The sequence below is a fragment of the Lepisosteus oculatus genome, chromosome 14 (genome assembly GCF_040954835.1).
Source record: "Lepisosteus oculatus isolate fLepOcu1 chromosome 14, fLepOcu1.hap2, whole genome shotgun sequence".
In the NCBI taxonomy this organism is placed as follows: domain Eukaryota; kingdom Metazoa; phylum Chordata; class Actinopteri; order Semionotiformes; family Lepisosteidae; genus Lepisosteus; species Lepisosteus oculatus.
The window spans coordinates 52,906,198-52,920,345 of NC_090709.1; the positions used below are offsets into that span (position 1 = coordinate 52,906,198).

At 49.8% G+C, this 14,148-nt stretch overlaps 2 non-coding genes across 2 annotated transcripts; both read right to left on the bottom strand.

Moving 5' to 3' along the window:
* Positions 1–9,894: 9,894 nt before the first annotated feature.
* Positions 9,895–9,968, bottom strand: trnat-agu (transfer RNA threonine (anticodon AGU)). The gene has a single exon. It is a non-coding gene; the product is annotated as a tRNA-Thr (tRNA).
* A 2,776-nt stretch (positions 9,969–12,744) lies between these two features.
* trnat-agu (transfer RNA threonine (anticodon AGU)) lies at positions 12,745–12,818 on the bottom strand. The gene has a single exon. It is a non-coding gene; the product is annotated as a tRNA-Thr (tRNA).
* Between the last annotated feature and the right edge of the window lie 1,330 nt (positions 12,819–14,148).

Genomic DNA, 14,148 nt, shown 5'->3' on the forward strand with positions numbered 1-14,148 from the left:
GGCCATTTTCGCGCATCCTCAGAGACAATCACGTGACAAAGGCTGTTGTCTGCAAAGGGACTTGGACTTTGTTCTAAGCGCGGGGCCGAGGATCCCGTACGTACTCAGAATTCTACCAACGTGAACGCTCCGCTTGATCAACGGCAGCCCACAGTTGGACCCTCGTCGACAACCTGAATACCTTATTCAGAAGCAGCGCTGGACCGGGAACGAACCAGCTTCTTCCTGGGCAAAAGAGTGACTTGTGAGGACTAGCCGTCACACTGCATAGAGTGCATAGTGCATAGAGACTTTCTACTAGCCAGCCGGACTGCTGGTAGATCCCCTCGGAGCAACGACTGCCCTGCGCGCCGCAGTCAGATTCCTCCGCCCGTCCTACTCCGAGCTGCACCTCGACTGGTTGGCCAGTAGCCAGAGGACGCCGGGACAACGCCCATTGGACAACCGCTGGGACCGAGGCTGCAACAGAGCCTGTCAGCTGGTTTGGTGTTCGTGCCGGGAAATTCCAAATCAATACACAGTGGATAAGTAAACCCCATGTTCTACATTGCGTCTCGAGAATTCAATTGTACCTCAACACAAGTTGTTATCAATTTAATTCGTGAGTAATGTATTTACTTCCGAGTTTAGAGTAACAGTGGGTAATAAACTGATTAGCGATTTGGTAACCGAACGATATATATTGACATATATTCTCTGTTGTGTATCTCTTTGTGTTTGCATCTCTTCGAGATTATATACTTTGTATATTGATAACCCTCACAGTAAGGTCTGCTGCTCGTATCCAGGCAGACTAGTATATGTTTGGTGCACAATTTATATGAATAAATGTATCTCGTGTATTGAACCCGTGTGTGTGCGTTGTTAGTTGTTCTGACGATTGATTTTCTAAAAACCACAACGAACAACCTCGTGATTACTGCTACAATTAATAATTGTCTCAGTAAACCCATCAAACCTCTACACTTGTATAGTATAATTTATTATCTGTACCCGCAAATCCCCAATATTACTGCTGTCTCCTGAGAAACACAAGTGTAGAGTCAAATCATATGAAATAATACAACAAATCTATTCAATTAACACCCAGATGTGACAGAACACTTTTAAGACTTTAAGACCCCTTTAAATAAGTATTTCCTTAATTTCAGTTCTCTTCCCTCCATGGGATACCTGAAAATTCACTATAGCATAATAAAGGCTGTGCATGCATTACCTGTAATACAGCTACTAATAAAGATAACATTAAAGTTGATTATTAAGAAATCACGCTTTTATTAATAAAATATGTTTTGATAAAAGAAGTCTTAATAGAACCTAGGTAAATCCCTGTAGTAGTCTAACACCTACAAAAAAGAAAAAAAAAAACAGAACAACTTCAAAACAAAGAGAAAAAGAACATTAAAAACAAATCTGGGTAACAACAAAAACACAGAAAAGTGAGTGCTTTTTCAAGTCTTTGGTACTCCATCGTGCTCCTCTCGTTTCAATAGACCTCTCTCATATATTTGTGTATAGGTCTGCTGGAGGTCCATTGCTGATGGTAATTTAAGTAGGGAGCTGTGTCAGCATGTGTGGACTGCATAGGAACAAGTAAAATTTTATTCCATGCTGAAAAGAGAAGCAAACAACGTTTGAGCTTTGGAGCCTTCTTCAGGTCTGACAAGGAACAAACCTTTACTTGTTCCTTTCATGTTAATTTAGACCTGATCTCCAGCAAATACTTAACAGGACCTAAACTGGTCAGTTAGTTTAAATAGTTGAAAATATAGGCCACACTGCTCCAGGTGAGGCTTGAACTCAATCTCAGCATGAGTTCGATCGCACCACTGGAGCTGCAGAAGTCTTTTTTTACACAGACTAATGCAATTGCAATTAGTCACGAAACAAACGAGAACTGCAGCTGTACACTTGAGACAGAACGCTACTGTATTAATTTTGTTTAACACTCCAGTCGAACAAGCCGACATGTCACTATTGCTAAATCATTACAAAAGACGCCAACTAATGACCAGTTTTATTTTTAACAGAACTTTACTGAAAGTTAAACTTATAAAACTACCTGAGCAAATAAATACAACAATTATTGTTCCTCTGACCTTCTCAGTATTTCTTTTTTTTAAATTAATACATTTATTTATCCACAGTGTGCCTTGTGCTTACTTTTCAGAACTCTCTCTCCTGTGTCAGTAGGAGCTTACATTTCAAGTTAAGTTCTTTAATCAGTTCCAATATCTTCCTTTCAAAGTAGGGAAGAGCAAGCTGGCATGTTGTTTTGCCTGTGGTTATTCTTTATGACTATATCTTCTGACACCTGTGCACAATCCTACAACATTACAAGAGAAGCACTATAACAGGAGTCATAAAAATGCAAGAAGCCACTTTGAACAATCTTTCGGAATTGTAAAACAACTAACGCTTTGCTTGGCTGTCATTTGGTTTGTATACCAGTCCATCAAGAGCCAGCACCATCATCATCAGGTCATGTGCAGTCCTACACAACCTTGCGATTGACTGGGATGAGCTACCTTTTCCATCTCCATGGCATGCAGCACACTCTGGCTGTTTCAACACAGTCATTATTGGACCACAGTGCACTGTCTCTTCTGTCCTGTGGCTATCATAATCACTTTTAAGAAGCCAAGTTTTTTTCTTTAACATATGCTTGGGTGCCACCCATTTCCTTATTATCCCTGCTTTCCACTGATAACCACAAATACAGAGACCCATCACAATAAAATACTTAGAAAATCTATTCAGTTGACTCCCAAATTTTATAGAACATATTAAAGGCTCCCACTCCATTTATATAACCATTTGCTCTGTTCTGTTCTCTTCACTCCCTAGCATATCTTAAAACTCACAGCTACTAGTAATGATTGACATTAAACATAAATAGCAAATGACACTTCTGTAAATACACACATTAATAAACTTCATTATTAATAAATATGGTATGAGTGTAAAGCAATTTTAATTAATATTCCAATACATTTCCAAGCAACAGATTATTTCCACTATATTTGGGAGCCTTCTAATGCAATCCTGCGTTACACCGAGTACGGTACTAAGCCATATGAAGACATAATTTAAATTAGTCCGCTACTTTAGTTACTCTGGAGTGCTGCAGTTGTTACTTTGTTTTCATTGCAATTGAGAACAGGTTTAGCTCGGCACTGCGTACTAAGCACAGCAGCAAAGTTTGTTGCAATTGGACTTAAGGTGGAGCACAAGTTTAGACGGCATCTGCGTTCTAAGCACGGGTTGAACTCCTGTTAGTATGCTACTTTCAGTTCGAATGAAGGTCTGAATGAAGCTTAAGCAGAGCCAACCCATTGCTTTTATAACTTCCATTAATCTCCACCCATCTTCCCTCGCTCACTTTTGATCTTTCTAAGCCAAGCATTTAACTGGAGTTCAGCCCAATGATACTGCTGAGAACCAGAGAAAAAATATATATATATTGTAACGCCCTCGCCTGATGGTGAGGAGGAAGCGCCCCTAGGCGTGCATAGTACCGCTGGGCATGCTGGGAGTTGTAGACGGGGAGAGTCTGAGGGTCAGCACGATGACCAGCGGCTGACCCTACCTGTGTAAATAATGTCCTAGTAGTTCTAGTGCCCTGTGTAGTCTTATAAAAGTATAGTGTGTTGTTAGGTAATTACCACCCTAAAGATGTGTACGTGTTCTGTCAGTCTCCTCATGTGCATGTCTATGCTGTGTTTGGTTTTGTGGTTGTTAAAGAATAAAGCTATTGCTTGGTTTGCTAATCGCGTCTCCACTGGTCCTTTGTTCTGAGAAAAACCTGTAAACGCTACATTGGTGTCAGAAGTGGGCAGGATGGACAAATCTTGGCAGACATTAGCCGATTCTGTCAAGTGCTGTCTGACTCTAAAAGAGACAGAACCCATCGGCAGCGCACATAGGGAGTCTGAGCAACTCCTGGGTGCGACAGGTGGCCACAGCCCTTACCAGGGCTATCCAGTAGTGGTCCTGCCGGTAGAATTGGGGCGACTGCCTGCTACTCCCGCCCAGTGGATGCCCCAAAGAGAAGATACCCTCCCTGCCGGAGCTGACCAGCGATTCCCACACCCATCAGCGCGGATGCAACCCGGTCGCTACGACGGGGCAGCGCCTTGGGAAACCTACGAGGCGCAGTTCCAGCTCGCGGCCCGGACGAACAGCTGGTGCCGGGCGGAGGTGGCCGGCCACCTGGCGGCGGCGCTGGAAGGAGCGGCCTGCCAGGTGCTCCTGGATGTCCCGGAGGAGGACTGAGGCAAATACGCGGCGCTGGCAGCAGCTCTCCAGCTGCGCTTCGGTGTGGAGGAGGCGCCGGACTTGATGCGGGAGAGGCTGGCCCTGCGGCGCCGCTGACCAGGAGAGCGACTGGACCCGGTCGCCGCGGATGTCTTGTTCCTCGCCCGCCGAGGATACCCAACGTTTCCCCGGGAGGCGCAGCGGGAGATGGCTCTCCAGGCCTTTCTCAAGGCCCTCTCACACGAGGAGCTGCGGCGCCATGTGCAGCTGGACGCGCCGGCATTGCTGGAGCAGGCCTTTGCCCTTGCTACACGGGCTGAGGCCGTGTTCGGGGTGGCTGGAAGCACCAGCAGACGCAAAGCGCCCTGCCAGCAGACCGAGGCAGCGACGGAGGAGTCCAGCAAGGGGGAAGAGAAGCCAGCCCGTGCAGCAACCGCCACGGAACAGCCCCGCATGCTGTTTTGCGACCGCTGCGGGAAGAGGGGACACCGAGCCCGGTACTGCTGGGCACCCGAACCTCGCACTCCTCGATCGGCGTCGGGAAACTAGAACAAGGCGGCTCAGCGCGGGAATGGCTGCCCGCTCTTGAACACCTCAACCCCCACTCCGGAGAGCGCTGTTAAGACCGGTGCCCCTCACGCCACCGTGGGGCGAGTTGGCTGTAGCCAGGGCCTGTACCTCCACTGCCAAATCGAGGACCAACCCTGCCTGGCCCTGCTCGGTTCATCGGTAACCCTACTCCGGCCGGGCGTCCTCCCCAACACCGAGGGCACCACCCCCCCAGGATGGGAGGCCTCCGGCCTGCGGCTAAGGACCGTGACGGGACAGTTTGCTGCAGTCAGGGGGAAACAGGTGCTTGCCTTCCGTCTAGGTTCAGTGACGGTGCGCCACCTCCCACCCATCCTGGAGGACTGCATCCTGGGCTGGATCTACTGCAGTGAGTGGGGGCCAGTTTGGACTTGAGCCGGCAGGAGTTGGTGTGGCAGGGGGAGCGACTTCACCTGGTAGAGGGCAGGCCCGGCGAAGGCCGAGGGACGCGGGCTTGCTGGAGCCAGGAGAAAAAGAGGCAGTGGTGGCGGTGGCGGCGGCAGTCACTGGGGCGGATTGGGCCTGCGAGCTGGAGAGAGAGCGTGCCAGATCCTGCCCCTGAGTCACCCGGGGGGCCAGACAAGGCGGCAGTGGCGGGGGCCAAGCGTTGCGTGGAAGCTAGGCGCACCGTTGAGGACCTCTACCAGCGAAGATGCAAGGGCCTCGATTGGGACCAGCGGCAGTGGCTCCAGGCGCTACTCACCCAAAACGAGGATCTCTTTGCGGCGATAGATGAGGACTGCACCCGCAGCAAAAGTGACTGAGCCCTCCGTGAGCCTGTGGTCTGTGCCAGCTGTACTGGTCCGAAAAAAAGACAGCTCATGGAAGTTCTGCGTAAAGTACTGCAAGCAGAATGAGGTCACCCGGAAAGACTCCCACCCCTTGCCGAGGATAGACGATGCCTTGGACTACATCACTGGGTCGACCTGGTTCAGCTCCCTCTGGCTCCTTCTCCCCAGGGCCTCTGGCAGTTTACTGTCATGCCTTTTGGCCTGTGCAATGCCCCGGCGACTTTCGAGAGGTTGATGGAGAGGGTGCTGGCATCGGTCCCGTGGAACCAGTGTGTGCTGTATCTGGACGATTTGCTGGTTCATGCCCGGTGTTTCAACCAGGCCTTGACGAACCTCCAGTTCCAGAACCGTGCTGGCCTGAGGCTCAACCCCCGCAAGTGCGAGCTCCTGCGGCGTAGGTGACCTTCCTGGGACATGTTGTTGGACCGCGATGGGTGGCTACAGACCCAGGTAAGGTCGCTGCAGTGAGGGGTTGGCTGACTCCCCGCACCGTTGCAGAGCTGCGCAGCTTTCTGGGGTTGGCTTCATATTACTGGAAGTTCGTCCGGGACTTTGCCAGCATCGCAAGGGCTGCCGTTTCGACTGGGACTCAGGCTGTGAGATAGCGTTCGGCTGGTTACGTGAAGCTTACATGCTGGCCTACCCCGACTCGCGGTTACCGTATGTCCTAGATACTGACGCGAGTAACTCGGAGGTGGGTGCGGTGTTGGCGCAGGAGAGGCTAGATGGAGAGCTTGTAGTTGCCTACTATAGTCGGGCTTTGACTAGGGCTGAACGGAACTACTGCGTGACCCGTCACGAGCTGCTGGTGGTGATGGCAGCGGTCCGCCACTTCAGGCCGTACCTGTTCGGGACCCGGTTCCAGCTGAGGACCGACCATGCATCCCTCACCTGGCTGCTCCACTTTAAGGAGCCGGAGGGGCAGATGGTGCGATGGATAGAGGTCCTGCAGGAATATGACTTCACTGTTGTGCACCGTGCGGGGTCTCACCATCTCAATGCCGACGCTCTCTCGCGGCACCCCTGCGAGGCCGCGGAACGCCACCACTGCGCCCGGCAGGAGCAGCGTGAGGAGGCTGTCCGCACCGTGGCAGAGGCGAGCACCGCGGCCATGGCCCTGGAGGGGCCGCTGGGGGTGGGCCTGCCAGACCTGGCGCAGCGTCAGGCAGCTGAACCTGACGTGGGGCCGGTGCTCCGCTGGAAGGCAGCAGGAGTGCGGCCTATGCAAGAGGAGCTTGCCCCACACCCAAAGTCCGTCGAGTCCCTCTGCGCCCTGTGGGAGGCCTTGGAGGTAAAGGACAGGGTGCTGCGCCAGGGGTGGCGGGTACCCTCCAGTGGCGAGATACGGTGACAGCTGGTGGTGCCACAGTCGCTCCGCGCGGCTGTGCTCAGAGCGGTGCACGGCCAGCCGGGCGTGGGGCATTTCGGCTGTAAAAAAACAGTAGACGAGTAGCGTCTCCGAGGCCATTTTTATTGGGGTCTTTGCCACCGGGACGTGGAGCGGTGTGCATGGCGCAGAAAGGTCCCCTCTCCAACAACACCAGGTAGGGGCTCCTATGGGGCGGGTGTGGGTGGACGTTTTGGGCCGAGCCCAGAAACCGCTATGTCCTGGTAGCAATGGACTATTTCACGAAGTGGCCGGAGGCCTATGCCCTCCTGGACCAGATTGCCCCCACGTTGGCCGATGCACTACTGGAGGGGATGTTTGCCAGGCTGGGGGTGCCGGAGGAGTTACACAGTGACCAGGGGCATATCTTCAAGTCCCAGGTCTTCGCCAGAGTGTGCCAATGCCTGGGGATCTCTAAGACTCAGACCACCCCGCTGCATCCCCAGAGCGACGGGTCTGTGGAGCGGTTTAATCGGATTCTCGCCACCCAGCTGGCCTCCCTGGTGTCCTGGCATCAACGGGACTGGGACCGCCACCTCCCCCTCGAGCTCTAGGCTTATCCAGGAATCTACCGGGTGTACCCTGGCCTCACTCATGCTGGGCCGGGAAATGCGAACCCTGGTGGACCTGGTCTTCGACCCGCCGCCCAGAGACGAGTCGGCACCACCAGCTGGACCGGACTACGAGTAGGACCTGCAGCAGAGGATGCGGCGGGTGCACAGCTTTACCCGGACCCATCTGACTCAGGCGGGAGTCCGGCAGAACTACGACCTGCGCTGCAGGGGGCCTGCCTTCCAGCCCTGGGACTTGGTTTGGGTGTACAGCCCGCTCCGCCGCAAAGGCCTCAGCCCTAAGCTGGCGCCTTTGTGGGAGGGGGCCGCTGAGGTCCTCGGGGTGGTAGGCAAGGTCTGCTACCGGGGGAGAGTGATGGTTCTGCACCGAGACCGCCTGGCCCCCTACCGGGACCGGGAGGAGGAGCCCCGCGTGGAGGCTCCAGAGGAGCAGCCAGGGCCGGAGCCGGCCGACAATGGGGTGACCGCGGGCCGCGGGCCGCCGGCCACCACCGCTTCGTAACAGCCGCTCACGCAGAGTTCCACAGCCTTTAGCAGAGTATGAGTATAGCCTGAGGGGGGTGTTCGATGTCGGCGGGACGCCAGACGCTTCAGGTGGGGACAGTGTAACCCCCCTGGCCCGGTGGTGAGGAGGAAGTGCACCTAGGCACTCATGGTACCATGTAGCCTTATAAGTGTATAGCCTGTTGTCAAGTAATTACCACCCTAACGATCTGAACATGCTCCATCAGTCTCCTCATGTGTGTATGTCCTGTGTTTGGTTTTGTGTGGTTTAAAAGAATGAAGCTGTCGCTTGGTTAACTATCACGTCGCCACTTGACCTTTTCCTGAGGGAACCTGAAAACAGTACAATATTATAGCATGAACCCTTGACGATTTTCTTGATACGTTTTATGTGCTCGTTTGTATTATATGTATTTTTGTTGTTCAAATTAAAAGTAAAAGACACAACTTTCCGGATGCGGCTGCTGTAAAAATAAAATGACATCAAGGGTGCTGTACGCAGAGGTCTGAAACCTGCTCCACAGAAGATCTTTATCCAGAGGTGTTAAAGAAGTCGAAATCTCGCCATGAGAGGGGAAGCATCTCAGAAAAAGCAGGTGCAGTCGGTTCCACTGTCATAACGCCACTAAGTCGGGCAACAACAGCAAAACCCACCCGGCTTCCTCCGGGCAAGTAATGAGAATAAGAAACAGCACAAAGCGGGTAGTGTGGCTGAGCGGTCTAAGGCACTGGAGTAAAGCTCCAGTCTCTTCTGGGGGCGTGGGTTTGAATCCCACTGCTGCCAGGTGCTTCTGTCGAGACCCCCTTTCAACTGGCTTCAGACGAAAGGGAGGGAACTGCTTTTTGGCAGTCTCTCGAGAAACTAAGCAAAGTGTTTAAAGATACTTTCTCAGCTTGACGTCAAGGCACAAAACAAAAACCTTCTTGCGTCCTCTCAACCCAAAAGCGCTTTGCCACTTTTTGCGTTATGCAGGGAACGACGTCTGCCCAGATCACTTTTGTGTCAATGCAAATCGTAGTGTGCCCTCCGTTTTAATGTTGGCTGTGCTGGCGTGCTGCTTCTGTCTGTGAAACTTGAATGTTCTGCTTCTTCACACCAAATCGTCGGCGGGGGTTGAGCTTGTTAAATCTTTGCGCATAGCGCTCCTTTGGAAGTACTTTGTCCAAGTTCAAAAGCGATCGTGGGATTTACTTCATGCGTGCAAAAAGCATGCCTCGCACGACAGATTTAAATGGGGAACGGAGCCTGCTTCTTGCTGTTTTTCCTGTGGTTGCAGTTACAAAGTTGATCGTGCTTTCACATTCTGTTAACAGTATTCACTGGCTGAGCTTCATCAGTTGGTTCGTAAAGGAATCTCTGCTTCGGTTCCAGAAAAGTCATCTGTGGTGTGTTTTTTTCCGTGCCCATGGCAGTCTTTAAAAACCGGTAGTAGTGGCGGCGAAGTTAATTTTTTATCCTCTTTAAAAGAATAAGGACGGGCTGGGGCGAGCTCCATTTACCACTCTTTCAGCTAACCGCCGAACTCCCGAACTGATTACACTGCAGAGCCACAGGCGCCTCGCTTTTCTCCATTCTCTGGGTCAGGGTGAAAAAAAACTTGCTGATATTAGCTGGCCTGCTGGGAGCACCTCTTCTTCACTGATAAGCAAGATTTGTGTTTCATCTTTCTCAAGCTGTATAGATTTCTTTCAAAACAAGTTGTTCCAGAAAGGAAACGAACACTTGCATTCACCTGAATTAAAAGGCATGGGATTTGCTCGTAAGGATAAATTCTGTACAGTAAGACAGGAAGAAAGGCACCGCTGGGAATCGGACCCAGGATCTCCTGTTTACTAGACAGGCGCTTTAGCCAACTAAGCCACGGCGCCGGCAAAGTGCTGTCCTTTGACAGCCACTTGGACACGTCTCAACTGCTCTGAGACATCTGCGATCGGTGTGCACCGAGCCTGCTCGCCTCGCAAGTTGCCTCATTTACATGCGATAGCTCCACCACTAAGAGAAAGGATGAGAAATGGCTTTTATCTGGCACTTTTCATGTCAGAGGATCTCAATCTGCTTTCTGTGTACAAGAGGATGTCCAACTCATGTAGCTAAAGACGTAAACGACAGTGCTCCACTGAAATCTTGATCTCACAACCCTCGGCATGACTCCGCTGTGTTCTGCTTTAGACACAGGGGGGAAAAGACTTCTTTCATCACACGTTTTGCACTGTTTACGGTGTTTGCAGTGCTCTTTCTTAAATGAAAACCAGGAATCGGCACCATATGAGGTGAGACTAGATAATATTGGATCAAGAAGCCTCGCCATTCCATGCGTGACGTGAGCAAAGTGTAATTCCTGTCTTTATAGTGTGCTTGTTAGAGACTTAGCTGGGACCCAGAGCGCTTTAAATCCGGGCGGGAGTCAGCAGCCCAAGACAATAGAGCTTCCTTCGTCTATGTTTTTTGCGTGAAGGGGGAAACCATGCGTGTGCTGCAAACGATCTTAGTATCGAAGTGCCGTCCCACATAACCGATCCGAACAATCTGCTTAACAGAGGAGCACTGCCGGAGCTTATCGTTGGCAAACTGAAGACCAGGCTGACCTCTTCTGTGACTCTTGAACACTGAGTCTCAAGGTTGTGAATTCAAGCTCCACACTGGTGGGAAATTCCATAGGTAATGATCACATTTTCTTGCATGCTAATCAAAAGAAATATTAAGAAACTTTTCCCGATACCAGTTTTTTACAAAAGTAAAGGCACACGGCACATGTGTGCCACATCACGTCCGAGTTTAGTGACAACTACCTCAGAGATTGTAAGCTGGGTAGTTTCAGATCAGATCACTTTTTGTATCAAAGGTTCAAGCAAACCCGAATACTTTTGCAAGAGACATTTCAGAATCCCAGTCAAATCCAGTACGATTGCTGGATCCTTTGAATTCGACTGAACTATAGCACAGATCTGCAGTCCACCATTAGAATACTGTGGGTGTGCTGTATAAGCCATACCGCCCAAAATAGTTCTAAAACAGGAGAAGCATCCTCGTTTAGGAATGTGGTATAAATTGAAATGGTCTGGGAAGAGTCCTACGTTTGAACAGTTCAAAATAGACGTAAAGGGGTGTTTACGGACTCTTTCGAAATGTAAGAACAAGCTGTGCGGACCTTATCTTTATTTACCTTGTGTAATCGTTTTTCATAAAGTGTAATTGTATTATAGCATGTGCCCCTTACGATTTTCTTGATACGTTATATGTGCTCTTGTTTGTATTGTATGTAGTTTTGTTGTTCAAATAAAACGTAAAAGACACAACTTTCCGGATGCGGCTGCTGTAAAAATAAAATGACATCAAGGGTGCTGTACGCAGAGGTCTGAAACCTGCTCCACAGAAGATCTTTATCCAGAGGTGTTAAAGAAGTCGAGATCTCGCCATGAGAGGGGAAGCATCTCAGAAAAAGCAGGTGCAGTCGGTTCCACGGTCATAACGCCACTAAGTCGGGCGACAAGAGCAAAACCCACCCGGCTTCCTCCGGGCAAGTAATGAGACAAAGAGACAACACACAGCGGGTAGCGTGGCTGAGCGGTCTAAGGGGCTTGATTAAGGCTCCAGTCTCTTCGGGGGCGTGGGTTCGAATCCCACCGCTGCCAGGTGCTTCTGTCGAGACCCCCTTTCAGCTGGCTTCAGACGAAAGGGAGGGAACTGCTTTTTGACAGTCTCTCGAGAAACTAAGCAAAGTGTTTAAAGATACTTTCTCAGCTTGACATCAAGGCACAAAACAAAAACCTTCTTGCGTCCTCTCAACCCAAAAGCGCTTTGCCACTTTTTGCGTTATGCAGGGAACGACGTCTGCCCAGATCACTTTTGTGTCAATGCAAATCGTAGTGTGCCCTCCGTTTTAATGTTGGCTGTGCTGGCGTGCTGCTTCTGTCTGTGAAACTTGAATGTTCTGCTTCTTCACACCAAATCATCGGCGGGGGTTGAGCTTGTTAAATCTTTGCGCATAGCGCTCCTTTGGAAGTACTTTGTCCAAGTTCAAAAGCGATCGTGGGATTTACTTCATGCGTGCCAAAAAGCATGCCTCGCACGACAGATTTAAATGGGGAATGGAGCCTGCTTCTTGCTGTTTTTCCTGTGGTTGCAGTTACAAAGTTGATCGTGCTTTCACATTCTGTTAACAGTATTCACTGGCTGAGCTTTATCAGTTGGTTCGTAAAGGAATCTCTGCTTCGGTTCCAGAAAAGTCATCTGTAGTGTGTTTTTTTCCGTGCCCATGGCAGTCTTTAAAAACCGGTAGTAGTGGCGGCGAAGTTAATTTTTTATCCTCTTTAAAAGAATAAGGACGGGCTGGGGCGAGCTCCATTTACCACTCTTTCAGCTAACCGCCGAACTCCCGAACTGATTACACTGCAGAGCCACAGGCGCCTCACTTTTCTCCATTCTCTGGGTCAGGGTGAAAAAAAACTTGCTGGTATTAGCTGGCCTGCTGGGAGCACCTCTTCTTCACTGATAAGCAAGATTTGTGTTTCATCTTTCTCAAGCTGTATAGATTTCTTTCAAAACAAGTTGTTCCAGAAAGGAAACGAACACTTGCATTCACCTGAATTAAAAGGCATGGGATTTGCCCATAAGGATAAATTCTGTACAGTAAGACAGGAAGAAAGGCACCGCTGGGAATCGGACCCAGGATCTCCTGTTTACTAGACAGGCGCTTTAGCCAACTAAGCCACGGTGCCGGCAAAGTGCTGTCCTTTGACAGCCACTTGGACACGTCTCAACTGCTCTGAGACATCTGCGTTCGGTGTGCACCGAGCCTGCTCGCCTTGCAAGTTGCCTCATTTACATGCGATAGCTCCACCACTAAGAGAAAGGATGAGAAATGGCTTTTATCTGGCACTTTTCATGTCAGAGGATCTCAATCTGCTTTCCCTGTACAAGAGGATGTCCAACTCATGTAGCTAAAGACGTAGACGACAGTGCTCCACTGAAATCTTGATCTCACAACCCTCGGCATGACTCCGCTGTGTTCTGCTTTAGACACAGGGGGGAAAATACTTCTTTCATCACACGTTTTGCACTGTTTACGGTGTTTGCAGTGCTCTTTCTTAAATGAAAACCAGGAATCGGCACCATATGAGGTGAGACTAGATAATATTGGATCAAGAAGCCTCGCCATTCCATGCGTGACGTGAGCAAAGTGTAATTCCTGTCTTTATAGTGTGCTTGTTAGAGACTTAGCTGGCACCCAGAGCGCTTTAAATCCGGGAGTCAGCAGCCCAAGACAATAGAGCTTCCTTCGTCTATGTTTTTTGCGTGAAGGGGGAAACCATGCGTGTGCTGCAAACGATCTTAGTATCGAAGTGCCGTCCCACATAACCGATCCGAACAATCTGCTTTACAGAGGAGCACTGCCGGAGCTTATCGTTGGCAAACTGAAGACCAGGCTGACCTCTTCTGTGACTCTTGAACACTGAGTCTCAAGGTTGTGAATTCAAGCTCCACACTGGCGGGAAATTCCATAGGTAATGATCACATTTTCTTGCATGCTAATCAAAAGAAATATTAAGAAACTTTTCCGGATACCAGTTTTTTACAAAAGTAAAGGCACACGGCACATGTGTGCCACATCACGTCCGAGTTTAGTGACAACTACCTCAGAGATTGTAAGCTGGGTAGTTTCAGATCAGATCACTTTTTTATCAAAGGTTCAAGCAAACCCGAATACTTTTGCAAGAGACATTTCAGAATCCCAGTCAAATCCAGTAAGATTGCTGGATCCTTTGAATTCGACTGAACTATAGCACAGATCTGCAGTCCACCATTAGAATACTGTGGGTGTGCTGTATAAGCCATACCGCCCAAAATAGTTCTAAAACAGGAGAAGCATCCTCGTTTAGGAATGTGGTATAAAGTGAAATGGTCTGGGAAGAGTCCTACGTTTGAACAGTTCAAAATAGACGTAAAGGGGTATTTACGGACTCTTTCGAAATGTAAGAACAAGCTGTGCGGACCTTATCTTTATTTACCTTGTGTAATCGTTTTTCATAAAGTGTAATTGTATTATAG